This window comes from Sinocyclocheilus grahami, unplaced genomic scaffold (assembly GCF_001515645.1).
Source record: "Sinocyclocheilus grahami isolate Dianchi unplaced genomic scaffold, SAMN03320097.WGS_v1.1 scaffold530.1, whole genome shotgun sequence".
NCBI classification, from domain to species: domain Eukaryota; kingdom Metazoa; phylum Chordata; class Actinopteri; order Cypriniformes; family Cyprinidae; genus Sinocyclocheilus; species Sinocyclocheilus grahami.
The window spans coordinates 939877-954340 of NW_015505709.1; the positions used below are offsets into that span (position 1 = coordinate 939877).

At 37.1% G+C, this 14464-nt stretch overlaps 1 protein-coding gene across 1 annotated transcript in view; it reads left to right on the forward strand.

Moving 5' to 3' along the window:
• Positions 1-14464, forward strand: part of LOC107555285 (AT-rich interactive domain-containing protein 1B-like) — a 105639-nt gene that overhangs the window by 33234 nt on the left and 57941 nt on the right. The gene's annotated exons all lie outside the window — the stretch shown is intronic.

Below are 14464 nucleotides of genomic sequence, written 5' to 3' on the forward strand. Positions count from 1 at the left end.
GTCTCCCTGACATGCTGCTTCAACACTAACTGCAGTTACTGAAACCACGCCTTCTTTCTTTGCGTGCACATTTGGGCGTATTATGCAAATATTCCCACATAGTGACCTAGATATGTGGGGGCGTGTTAGAACGAGCCGTTTTAGGGGGGGCGTGGCAGAGTCTTAACTTTGATAAAGAATACCTCTTTGGTTTTGAGACTTTAGTCTTTGCAACTTCAGGGATCTTATCTACGCACAATCAGCTTGTAACACTCCAAAGAGAAAGGAAAACTTGAAATCGCATCATATGACCCCTTTAAAGTAATAAAAAATTAAGTGCAATTTATTTTTCCTCAAGTCTGCACAATACAGCAATTAGCTCCGCCCCTCTTACTCTCTCACACGGTTGAGGATCTAGTGAAACGCAGCTTTTCTCTGGGCTTTTTTCTATTACACATGGCTTGTTCTTAACAGGCTGCAGCACACACACTCAAATAGTTTGGAGAAAGCAGTAATAAGAAACTGGCCTTGAGTGGATGTCTCAGGGGTGTGTGTGTAATATCAGTGAGGACAGCACTGCTGTGCGCCTCATATTGCTATCATACTCTCTGTTTATTCCCTGGACCTTAAAGGCATTATTTTCATTTTGTCTTATATGACACTGAGGCTGATTGAGAAAAACGGTTTCATTTTCTTCCTCTGTGCCGTTGCTTCCAGTGTCTCTGACAGGAGAGATTGTGGGGAGGAGAAACACTGCAGCAAGTGGGAGATACAGTGGGCTCTAAATGTCTGAGAGAACACTGAGAAAGTTTTAGAATTTTCATTTGAAAGAAAAAAAAGTTACTCAACTTGAAGACGAAATAAATACTATTCTGTGCTAATCAAATAAGATTTGTGACACGGATCATGTGAACTGAGGATGTTCATGCAGCTTGAATGCTGCTGTCATTAAAGCAAAAAGGGAAAAACCCAAATACTAAGACCAAAAACTAACATTTTACTCAAATTGGTCACACTGAAAACATAATTTGTAACTGAAAAATTTGTATTTCAATTGGAAAAGAATGCAAGACAGAAGCTTTTTCACTAGCGGTCTCAGACTTTTGGAGCCGCCGTATTTTCAGGGCTTTTTGTTCAGACAGAACTTTGAACTCCAAAGTGTTAAGAACTTGGCCGTGTCCCAATTTGCATACTAATACTACAAGCTGTTATCCACTGATGATGGGAAAGTACATTCTTTTTAAGCTGTGGTCACATTTACCATTGCTCATCGAAATTTTGCAAGCTAAAGAAAGCGGAACTGGGCTTAACAAAATACGATGAATGGAATATGGGAGTAGAGACGATATAATGAATAATACATTTCCCAAGCTATTCTGCCAGTTAGCAAATGAACCAACTCTACAACTGCTTTTTTTTCAAACAGATATTTTAGTTATAATTTTATAATGTCAAAGTGTACTGTTGTATAGAACTGGCTGGATAGAATATACAAATTCTGTCTTCCCTCACAAAATTTTGTCTACATTTAACTGACCCAGACCCAGATAAGTTCATTTTATTAAGATTCTAAATTAATTTAATTTAAATTCATTTTTAATTGACTTTTAGTTTCATACATTTAAAAACAGTGAGGAGAACTGTCACTTGGTATTAGGGGGCAGTATTAGGATGGAGTTTATGCCAGGGATTGCTGCCAGTCCATTGATTTTAATGGGGTGTTGCAAGGACGTTCTGAAAAAAACGCAACGGTTTGCAAAAGTAACGCTCCATCATGCGGCCAGAAGTTGAGCAAACTTTTTGCTGCAGTGCACTTGTAGACATCTGTGGCAGGTTGCACCAGCTGTGCATACAACTTAAGTTTTATTTTGACATAAAGGCGCACTAAGTTGCAACTTACACACTACTAAATATTTTTGTGTCGCACCATTAAACTGTACATATAAACTAAATATTTACAGAAGCCTCTGGCCAGGAGTAATGGTTGGAATAAAATAGCAGACAGAGTTGCATCAAAAAGCTCTTGTTTTACCTGATAAACTTCAATCCTTCAGACATATGTGACAATGTTGATATTTAAACTTGTTTACATTTTAAGAGAGAGAATGATCAATATTGTATTTATTTTATTATGTGAATAATACTTTGTTGCCGACCTAAACACGACACCTCTGTGTGCGTTGGTCGAGTTGTGCGTGTCAAATAAAATTCATTTATTATGTTGTATGTATCAGCATATTTTTATTGATCTTATTTACATTTAAAAATATCTATTATCAGCCCTCTACGCACACCATGGCAATATAATCGCCATTGGCTAGTAAATTTTTTTGTTTACTCGCCAGACTGATATACTATTTTACATACACACACACACACACACGTTTACTTAGCTATCTAAATGGGGACATTACATAGACTTCTATTGTTTTTATATACAGATAGTTATACACGTTTTAACCTAAACCCACCCATAACCCTACCCCTCACAAAAAACTTTCTGCATTTTTACAATTTCAAAAATAAAAAAAAATGTTGTTTACTTTATTTGTATAACAGTTTTACAAATGAGGACATCCACAAATTGAGGTTTTTGCCGATTTTGTCAGGTTTTGCTCACTTTTGGGTACAAATCTGTCCCCAAAATATGGTTACGTACACACACACACACACACACATATCATTCCACCCAATCAGCTTATCTTTGTAAAATGGAACTGCTTCTTAAATAACTGAATGTGCACTCTTAACTTCAGCCAATCAAGCATTATATTATGGTATTATGATAATTAAGCACTATTTAATGATAGAACTAGTGATTAGAACTAAAACTTGGTAACCATGAATGAATGCATATTTGTCATTTTAACTGAACTTAGGACTGGTGGTGGTGTTTATGATATTGTTGGTCATAGTTAATAGTAATTATTATTAAAAGATACTACTACTATTATCTGCTGGGTTCATGAATATTAATCACGTTGGCAGCGTTCGCTCGAACTGATTTGCTGAAATCAAAACAGGGAAGGTAATAGATGAGTGCCAGCCAACGAGAGCTGTTCGCGCATTAGCTCCGCCCACTGCCGAGAAACCGGCATATCTTCTGCTTGTTCTTAAAAGCTGAATAATTCTAAATGAACTGTTATTTTGACAGGAAAATACAACAAAGAATATGGTTTACATGTAGTCGATTCAGCGTGGTATGCAAGACTCTCGTGCTCTCTCTGAGAAACACAGCGCTATCAGTAAAGCGACGGCGAGTCGTGCACCTTCACACTAGTTTACGGTACGTCAAAAACAGGTGTGCTGCACGCTACATACTGAGCATCCATTGAGTACATGACATGATCCATTGAGGTCATCCAAATACTAGTACAGATCGCTTGACGGAGAGCGAAACTCTCAAGCGCTCAGTCAGCGTGTTTATCGAGTGAAAATCTGTGTTGAACGCCTCTCACACACATACTGGCGTGTAAAATCTAAGAATTTATCAGCCAATGGCTAATGTTAGACGTTATTTAGTCGCCCAGAGTAAGATTTAGTCACATATGCGAGTGATTTACTCGCAATGTAGAGGGTTGATTATGTTTTTCATGATTAAGTAACAACGTGTTTCAATAGAAACATATCTTTAACTTTAGTTAAACTAAAATTCACAGCATTTGAACATAACTTTTGCTCACAACCTCTGTATTTGAAAGCTGCTATTGGATCATTCAGGGTAAACGTCATATTATGCAATTACACACTTTATAGAGACCTAATATCTGCCTTAAGAACAAATTGTGCAAGAAAGTTACCAACCAGCTACTAGCCAATTTCTAGAACAATCTCATGAATGGCTACAACTGTACCCTGTTGACCAATGAGATTTTCACACAGATGAGTCTAGTCATGGTTTCAGAAATGTGATTCACCGTATTCCCACTTGATTTCAAACGGACCCAGCTTTTAGCCTTTTCTAGCGGTTAAACACTTTCCTCTTCCGAGTAAAAGCCATGCCCAAATGCAGAATTCAGAAATCCAGAGGAAACCATCTGGGTTAAGTTTGCAGACATTTTTTCAACATAATGTGATTTGTGACACATTTTTACCTCACGGACTACTTAGGATGTAGTATGTGAATTAGGACGTGGCGTTCTGTTCTGCAAATGATGGTTCATCGCTGAAACGCCTGAAGCTCTCTTCGTCATCCCCAGAGTCACCATCCTCAGTCTGGTTAAAATCAGCCATTAAATCAAAGCGCCAGCTTTCATTAGAGCTTCACAGAGTGGTCTCTTAGTGACCCCCAACCTGACGTTCTCCTCCGCTTGGCTTATATCGTCAATTAGCACCATGTGCTGACTATGAAAGGTACATCTAGCTGACCCAGTCTCACAGCATCTGCTGACCATACCATTTCTGAAGTCAGGTTTCAAGGCGAGTTTTTGTTAGGTAAAGACAACATGAAAACAGCGTTCACAATTACTGGTAGACCAGTTTGGGATTTGAATTGATAACTGTTAGCTGACTATGATATTACGGTATATTTTATTGTTCTCTTCCCACATGACCTTGGTGGCAATCAGCATAAAAAATAAGACATTTCTGGGAGCGAGAAAGCCATTATGTTTTAATGAAAGATTATGAAAATTACCTTTTTTTCTTTAAAGTAACATACACTGATGAATCAAGCACAATAAGCCCAAGGACTTTTCTTAACAAAGTAAATACTGTCAATTTTGGTTTCATGTTGTCTTTAAAGAGATGATGCAATTTCAGACGAGCCATTACAATAGAGCATTAATCACACTGAAGGGATGTTTTTCATTTTATCTGTAGCTTTTATCCGTAGCTCAAAGAACGATCCGTTAATCATTGTGCTGAAACCGTGGAGCCACAAGGGACTCCAAAAACCATAAAGAGATGGATTTGATGTTTTCATGGACATGTTGAGTTTTATGAGTCTCAGATGCATTTGTCTTCTTACAGCGACGTTTTCATCTTGACACACTATGTGTAAACACGTCTGTTTCAACACAGACCCTCGGTTTAGAGAAAACTAAGGGGGGGATGGTGGATCCTCCATCACCCACAAAAGAGAAAACACTAATAAACATTATAGTTTACTCTTCTTCTTCTTATTTTTAGTTAATTATGAATATTGACATAACTGAAAGGATATTGTTAGGAAAAGCACACGACAGAGTGATTATTTACACAGTGCCAGAGTTAAAATGTTATTTTATTAATATGTTATTTTATTATATGCAAATGCACCCTTATTCTACAAATAAAGTTTGCATGAAATTAGGGCTGGACGATATTATCGTATATCGACGATGTCTCGTAAGTATCGCAATGTCAACAGTCAGGTAACAGACGAATATCGACATTATCGGGAAAAATGATAAACCTAGTAATTTGCAAAAAATGTTTTACATAGCCCCATAGTCACCATACAGGTTTTTTTGCATGCAAGAATGAAATAATTTAGTAGGAGGGTTGGGAATCGAAAAGCTATTCCAATTTTGGAAATCAGATCAGATGCGTAAGGAATCAAATTACTTGTTATAAAATTACATTTCGATTTTGCGTCTCGATTTCTGTATGCGCATTTATTGTGATATCAAAAGATTCAACTGCAAGAAGACGAAATAGAACTCACTTCTGCACTCGTGCGCTGTTTTCTGTGCTGCACACAAAGCGCACGCACAAAAGCCGCCTCTTATATACGCGAGCACTGGACTGAGCTCTCTTTCTCGCGTTCTTACATATATTCGAGTGGACAAATACAAACAGAATTATATCAAAATAGCCAATAAATACAATCGGTTATGTCTTAAGTGAACGTAAAGAGTTGAGAAAGAAAACAAGGGTGTATTGGATCCGTGCATTGACAGCAGCCGCTGCCGCCAGTCATTATAATGTTGATCAAAGAACAAAAGAAAAGAAAATCCCTCACTGATCTTGACTGAATAACTTTTGTAACCTCAGTTTATATTTTATTTGTTCGGCGCTGGCTACTGTAATCTGTGTATGCGATTATTTTGGCGATGCGTTCCAATATAATTTATCCTTATTTAGGGTATAGGCCTATTCTATTTTGAGCTGCAGTTAGAACTCACTTCTGCACTCGTGCGCTGTTTTCTGTGCTGCACACAAAGCGCACGCACAAAAGCCGCCTCTTATATACGCGAGCACTGGACTGAGCTCTCTTTCTCGCGTTCTTACATATATTCGAGTGGACAAATACAAACAGAATTATATCAAAATAGCCAATAAATACAATCGGTTATGTCTTAAGTGAACGTAAAGAGTTGAGAAAGAAAACAAGGGTGTATTGGATCCGTGCATTGACAGCAGCCGCTGCCGCCAGTCATTATAATGTTGATCAAAGAACAAAAGAAAAGAAAATCCCTCACTGATCTTGACTGAATAACTTTTGTAACCTCAGTTTATATTTTATTTGTTCGGCGCTGGCTACTGTAATCTGTGTATGCGATTATTTTGGCGATGCGTTCCAATATAATTTATCCTTATTTAGGGTATAGGCCTATTCTATTTTGAGCTGCAGTTTAATAAAAGTTAAACAGAAAAAAGACAAAAAGTAGCACTGCATGTTTTTCTGTATTTTTATTTAAACAGACTGCATAATGATGCAAAACCACAAACATGACAGGTATAATTAAAATGCGCAAAAATGCCTTCAGTGAACATTTCAGTGCAGTATTTTTACAGATTTTGTAAACCGTGAATACAATATAATTATGTTTAATTAAGCTGAGATATAGCACTATAAATTCTTAATTAATTTGCAACAAAACTATAAAGTTTTGTTGAGACCTCCAAACTAGTAGGCTACCAGAAAGGGGGGGAAAAAAACCTTAACGTTTTTGCTCAGAATTCATTTTTAATCCCTGCATGATTTGTCATGCATGATAAATATCAAATACGTTATAGAAGATTTTGTAAACCGTGAATACAATATAATTATGTTTAATTAAGCTGAGATATAGCACTATAAATTCTTAATTAATTTGCAACAAAACTATAAAGTTTTGTTGAGACCTCCAAACTAGTAGGCTACCAGAAAGGGGGGGAAAAAAACCTTAACGTTTTTGCTCAGAATTCATTTTTAATCCCTGCATGATTTGTGATGCATGATAAATATCAAATACGTTATAGATTGACTACAAGTTTAAAAACAACGCTACAATTGTTATAATTAAGGAAATTATATAGATTATAGATATCATTTTATTTATTTTAATTAATGTTTAAGAAATTTGAAATCATTTGAAAATGGATTAAAAAGTAAATGTGTTAAATAAACACTTATACTTTATATGACAAAGTATTTTTCACAAATAAATAAATATTTAATAAAAATATAATAAAAAAAGGAAGTAAACATTGTAACCAACAGGGCACTCAGTATTCTGGGAAGTTTGTGTGCATTGGGATTTGGGAATCATATTTTTTCAAATAAAGCCAAGGTAACACTCATTTTACATACAGCACACAGTGAAAAATACATTAATATGGCAGTGGGCAAATGCATAAAGCGCAGCATAATTTGAAATCACGAGTTTAAAGTTTGTCGATCGCGCATCTCAGTGAAACTGAACTCTCCTCCTGTCCGCATTCCATTCGCATGGAAAAAAGTCCCGCCTCGAACGCATCGGCCAAACAGGAAAACTTATCGGTCGATGCCGATATATAAAAAAAGCCAAATATCAGCCGATATATCGGTCGACCACTAGACTCTCCCACCCTGTCTCGCTCACACACACACACACACAACGCGATGCTCTACACGGCTCAAAACTCCGCATTTGAAGAGTCAATAGCAAATACTTAAATTATTAAGAAAACTTACTTACAGTAGCTGATTCAGAATAAGCGCCAGATTGTCATAGCAAAGTCGGAATTGACCCATTTTTTTTAGAAATAGCCTTTGCACAGCCAGCCTTGTAGGCTACTCTCCTAGGTTCACAAAACTGCCGTCCATAAAATGCGTTGCACAAATTCAAACATCTGGGTTGTGCTGTTCTGTTGTAAATAAATCTTAACCAATGATTCCTCATTGCATCTACTTTCGGAAGGCCAAATAAAGTGTTTTTGCTTTCGCACTGAAACACACAGCGTCTCCCTGACATGCTGCATCAACACTACTGCTGTTCCTGAAACCACGCCTTCTTTCTTTGCGTGCACATTTGGGCGGCATTACACAAATATTTCCACATCGTGACATAGAGATGTGGGGGCGTGTTTGAATGAGGCATTTTAGCCCGGTCTGGATCAGCTTTTAGATAGAATAAATCCTTTTGTGGGAGACTTTGAGCTTTGTAACTCTGCAGATCTTATACATGCACAAATAGCTACATAACACACTAAAGAAAAGGAACAATAGAAATTGCATCATATGAACCCTTTAAAGAGCAGGTCATTTGGTAGTGTCCTAATATTGTGTTGGAGTCCCCCACAACAGGTTTAAATGCATGTAAGATCAGAAGACATTGTCATTTTCTCAGAATATACATTTAATATTAGAACAATTTTTCAATGATTTCGAAACGATTCGTTCGAAGCAGTTCTGAGCTTAAGGTCTGTAAACTCCTCCCTTCCATTAAGTCTACTCTACTCTGATTGGTCAGCTGGCCAAGTCTGTTATGATTGGTCTTTCCGGATACAATGTGTGTCGGAAACGAAATGCCCGGAGGATTACTTGTAAACAAAGATGCTATAAACTTACAAAAATGGCATCGATATTACCTTATCAATTCGAGTCCGAGGATGATACCGATGCTCAACCAGAAACTCCATCGCAAGCACGACTTGATCAGGACGTTTCTCAGTCGTAAGTTTAAACTTTGTATGTGGTACTTTACGTGATGTCGTCACATCATCATCTTTCGGCAATAAAAACAAAACAAACTTGCTTTCACGACCTGATGTAAACACAACTAGCGGAAGTGTTTGTAGGCAGGCCAGAGTGTTTGTACAAAAATGGCATCGATATTACCTTATCAATTCGAGTCCGAGGATGATACCGATGCTCAACCAGAAACTCCATCGCAAGCACGACTTGATCAGGACGTTTCTCAGTCGTAAGTTTAAACTTTGTATGTGGTACTTTACGTGATGTCGTCACATCATCATCTTTCGGAAATAAAAACAAAACAAACTTGCTTTCACGACCTGATGTAAACACAACTAGCGGAAGTGTTTGTAGGCAGGCCAGAGTGTTTGTATTTCGCGGGCAGGCGGGCATTATGCAAATGTGTTACCTTGTGACGTATATAGGTAACAGGCAGAAGATTCAAAAATATGACGACTCGTTAAGGCAGTTCAGAGTCAACTCTTTCTTTTGAGAGACAATATCTTTATTTATCGTGCACTTTTTTGATTAACAACTTTGCAAACTGTTTACATTGAAGGATAACTACGTTGCAAATTGCAAAAAATATATTTTTCGAAACCCATATGACCTGCTCTTTAAATCCCGCCCCTCCACCATCGACTGCAAGCTTGAATTCATTTTTGATTGCAACGCCCACATCTAAAATCCAATCAAGAAACAATCATCAAGCAAACAACAATTTATAAAAAAAAATATATATTTTTTGATGTTGCATGCTGAAAGGATTCATGTATTACTTAAATTATATTATAATTTTTTTTAGGTATTATGTAATAAGTGTTTGAAACAAAAATGTGAATATGAGTGCTTTTTTATGTGAATAAATGCTCTTTTTAAATGTTTTTGAAGCCATGCAAAACTGACAAAGTTTAAAAGCCTTATTTTAGTGCAGTGGATCATTGACAGGTGAGTAGGCCGAGTTTTGCTGCCATCCATGATGCATCACATGTGTCGGCTCACTTGTATTTTAGATCTGTTGGTAAAGTTGGCAAATTTCATAACGTTTTGGACCCTTGTTCTTTTTTTTACCTTTGTTTAGCATTTCAAAAGAAGGTCACATGTAATTTAATTTAACATATATTAATATTTAACTTAAACTAGGAGTGTATTTAACTGACATGCTAATTTTTGCAGTGATATTGAAATCTAGATATCAAGTTTAGTAAATTTCCCAGCATTGGTATCGACTATTGTAATTTAGTTGTTGGGACAGCACTATAAACGGCCTAGTGAAAGTGAATTTTGAGTATTTATGAGGAAAAGCATGTGTCACATGGGAGGTATCACATAGTTTTCCTGTGACGCTGTGAATCTCGGAGGTCTCGCTGTCCGTTATCGCAGTGGAGCAGCTGTTACGGTTCTGAATCAGCACATGCCTGAGCGGTGATGTAACGGCCCGACTGTAAACACCCGTCTGTGTGTGTGGCCTGGCCATGACCCAGAGTCTTAACACACACACACACACACACACACGCATATGGCTCCGTCTGGCTCGGGAATGCCCCCCTCTTTTTTTGTGTGTGTGTTTTTTCCCACTGTTGAATGAAGTGAGCGGGGAGGGAGTTCTGGGTGATATTTATATACATTAGTGAATTGGGGGCAGGGCGACCTTAGTTGGCACACTTTCAACCCCTTTTTTTTTTCTAGCACGTTTTCTTTTCTGAAGTGTATTTGCTGAGGGAAGTCAAGTATCCACTTTTACAGAAAAGATGCTGTAATTAATATTCTTTTGGCTTGATAGCCACAGTGTTATTGGGATTTTGGGCCCAGATTGCTGTAGACTTTAAAAGGGTCATGAACTGCCTTTGTTTTTTTTATTTCTCTGAGGTCCACTTATAATGTTATCAAGATTTTTACATCAAAATACATCATCATTTAAAAGTAATGCGCCCCTCATTGGAACGGTCTTTTTGAATAGGCGTGGCGGATTGTAGACTCGGAAGTAAATGCCCACTGCTATGATTGGCTAACAGTTTACATCCTTCATAGATGGAGAGACAGGAGTAGCTGCAGGTTAGAGTAATGGGTGTGACAAAAGGTGGTGTTCCGTAAGGTGAATTAGAAAGACCTTTATCCACGCCCCCCTAATCTTTTGCCATGCCCACTGCTCCAGCCTGCAGTTATCCCTACTTGTAGATGGATGCTCCTGTGATTTAGGTTAAAAACGCATAAATGCTAAGTACATATCAAACGATCTGTAATAACAGACAAAGCAGCAGTGACCACATAATAAATACTCACACTTGTGTGGTGCGACATTACTGTCAGATCCAAAATATTCCGCACAGCATCGTCTTTTAGTTTCAATCTTCCTGAAAATCCTGTGTCGAATTGTCTTGTTTGTAAACAAATCTGCGGTAAAATGAAGTGAACAAAGGACCAAGTTCTTACTGATGCTGGAACTTCATTAAAAATAAACTTCATCCACTCTTTCCTAATGTTGGGATCAGAAGGAAGGCGATGCAAAGACTGTGTTTTTCCACAGCTTGGCACTGCACCGCGTCTTGCTGATTTCTGAGCATCTTTATCTTTTGATTTCTGTGTAGACCTGCGTTTGACTCTCTCGTGGTTTAAACTACATGCTCGAATCTCATCCACTCTTTCCTAATGTTGGGATCAGAAGGAAGGCAATGCAAAGACTGTGTTTTTCCACAGCTTGGCACTGCACCGCGTCTTGCTGATTTCTGAGCATCTTTATCTTTTGATTTCTGTGTAGACCTGCGTTTGACTCTCTCGTGGTTTAAACTACATGCTCGAATTAGTAGGCGGAGCTAAACATGCAGTGATGTAGAAGCAGGTGTTGATCTTCTTCCGCGGAGGCGGGGTTTAGCCACACTGTTACATCATAAAGTGGCACATTCCGCAAGCTGTCGTTTTGGCAGATTGGCTTTAATATAAGCTGTTTTTAGACTAACGGGAAAGTTTTGAGTTCTGAAACTTCCAGGATGTTTTTATAGTACGATGACCTCTTATCTGTCGAAAGATCGAGGGAATTTTGATTTCTCAGTTCATGACCCCTTTAAAGGGGAACACAGATCTTTGAAGTGGCTGAATATTACCAACCTGTGAGTAATGTAAAACATTATTACAATTACAATTTAGAATAACTATTTTATATGCAAATATATTTGAAAATGTAATTTATTCATGTGATGGCAAAGCTGAATTTTCAGCATCATTGCTCCAGTCTTCAGTGTCACTTGATCCTTCAGAAATTATTCTAATATGCTGATCTGCTGCTCAAGAAACATTTCGTCTTATTATCAATATTAACAACAGTTGCTTAATATTTTTTGTGGAAACATGATACGCTACCATTCAAAGGTACAATAAAAAATAATACTTTTATTCAACAAGAATGCAATAAATTGATCTAAATTTACAGTAAAGTACTACACAGATCGGTGGAAGAACAGTACAACGAAACAGAGATGTTCACGGAGCCTGAACTCCACAAATGACATGAAAAACATCTAGTGAAAAACCCTCAGAAAGATATTTATAATGTTACCAAAATATTCAGTTTAAAATAAATGACGTTCATTGAACTTTATATTAATCAAGGAAATAAAATGTATAATCGTTTCCACAGCGCAGCATATTAAGCAGTACATTGTTTTCAACATTGATAATGTTTCTTGAGCATCAAGTCAGTTTACTAGAATGATTTCTGAAGGATCATGTGACACTGAAGACTGGAGTAATGACTGCCTGAAGTTTTAAAATGTATTAAAATAGAATTAGTTGTTTTAAATTGTAATAATATTTCACAATATTACGGTTTTTACTATATTTTTTCAAATAAATCCAGCCTTGGTAAAACATAAGAGGCTTATTTTTTTCTTTTTAAAAACATTAAAAAACCTACTGAACCCAAAAATTTTGAATGGTAGTCTATAAAGATAATAAATATTTTGCTTAGAAATATATAGGTTGATAGATAAGGGTCATGAACTGCCTTTGTTTTTTTTATTTCTCTGAGGTCCACTTATAATGTTATCAAGATTTTTACATCAAAATACATCATCATTTAAAAGTAATGCGCCCCTCATTGGAACGGTCTTTTTGAATAGGCGTGGCGGATTGTAGACTCGGAAGTAAATGCCCACTGCTATGATTGGCTAACAGTTTACATCCTTCATAGATGGAGAGACAGGAGTAGCTGCAGGTTAGAGTAATGGGTGTGACAAAAGGTGGTGTTCCGTAAGGTGAATTAGAAAGACCTTTATCCACGCCCCCCTAATCTTTTGCCATGCCCACTGCTCCAGCCTGCAGTTATCCCTACTTGTAGATGGATGCTCCTGTGATTTAGGTTAAAAACGCATAAATGCTAAGTACATATCAAACGATCTGTAATAACAGACAAAGCAGCAGTGACCACATAATAAATACTCACACTTGTGTGGTGCGACATTACTGTCAGATCCAAAATATTCCGCACAGCATCGTCTTTTAGTTTCAATCTTCCTGAAAATCCTGTGTCGAATTGTCTTGTTTGTAAACAAATCTGCGGTAAAATGAAGTGAACAAAGGACCAAGTTCTTACTGATGCTGGAACTTCATTAAAAATAAACTTCATCCACTCTTTCCTAATGTTGGGATCAGAAGGAAGGCAATGCAAAGACTGTGTTTTTCCACAGCTTGGCACTGCACCGCGTCTTGCTGATTTCTGAGCATCTTTATCTTTTGATTTCTGTGTAGACCTGCGTTTGACTCTCTCGTGGTTTAAACTACATGCTCGAATCAGTAGGCGGAGCTAAACATGCAGTGATGTAGAAGCAGGTGTTGATCTTCTTCCGCGGAGGCGGGGTTTAGCCACACTGTTACATCATAAAGTGGCACATTCCGCAAGCTGTCGTTTTGGCAGATTGGCTTTAATATAAGCTGCTTTTAGACTAACGGGAAAGTTTTGAGTTCTGAAACTTCCAGGATGTTTTTATAGTACGATGACCTCTTATCTGTCGAAAGATCGAGGGAATTTTGATTTCTCAGTTCATGACCCCTTTAAAGGGGAACACAGATCTTTGAAGTGGCTGAATATTACCAACCTGTGAGTAATGTAAAACATTATTACAATTACAATTTAGAATAACTATTTTATATGCAAATATATTTGAAAATGTAATTTATTCATGTGATGGCAAAGCTGAATTTTCAGCATCATTGCTCCAGTCTTCAGTGTCACTTGATCCTTCAGAAATTATTCTAATATGCTGATCTGCTGCTCAAGAAACATTTCGTCTTATTATCAATATTAACAACAGTTGCTTAATATTTTTTGTGGAAACATGATACGCTACCATTCAAAGGTACAATAAAAAATAATACTTTTATTCAACAAGAATGCAATAAATTGATCTAAATTTACAGTAAAGTACTACACAGATCGGTGGAAGAAAAGTACAACGAAACAGAGATGTTCACGGAGCCTGAACTCCACAAATGACATGAAAAACATCTAGTGAAAAACCCTCAGAAAGACATTTATAATGTTACCAAAATATTCAGTTTAAAATAAATGACGTTCATTGAACTTTATATTAATCAAGGAAATAAAATGTATAATCGTTTCCACAGCGC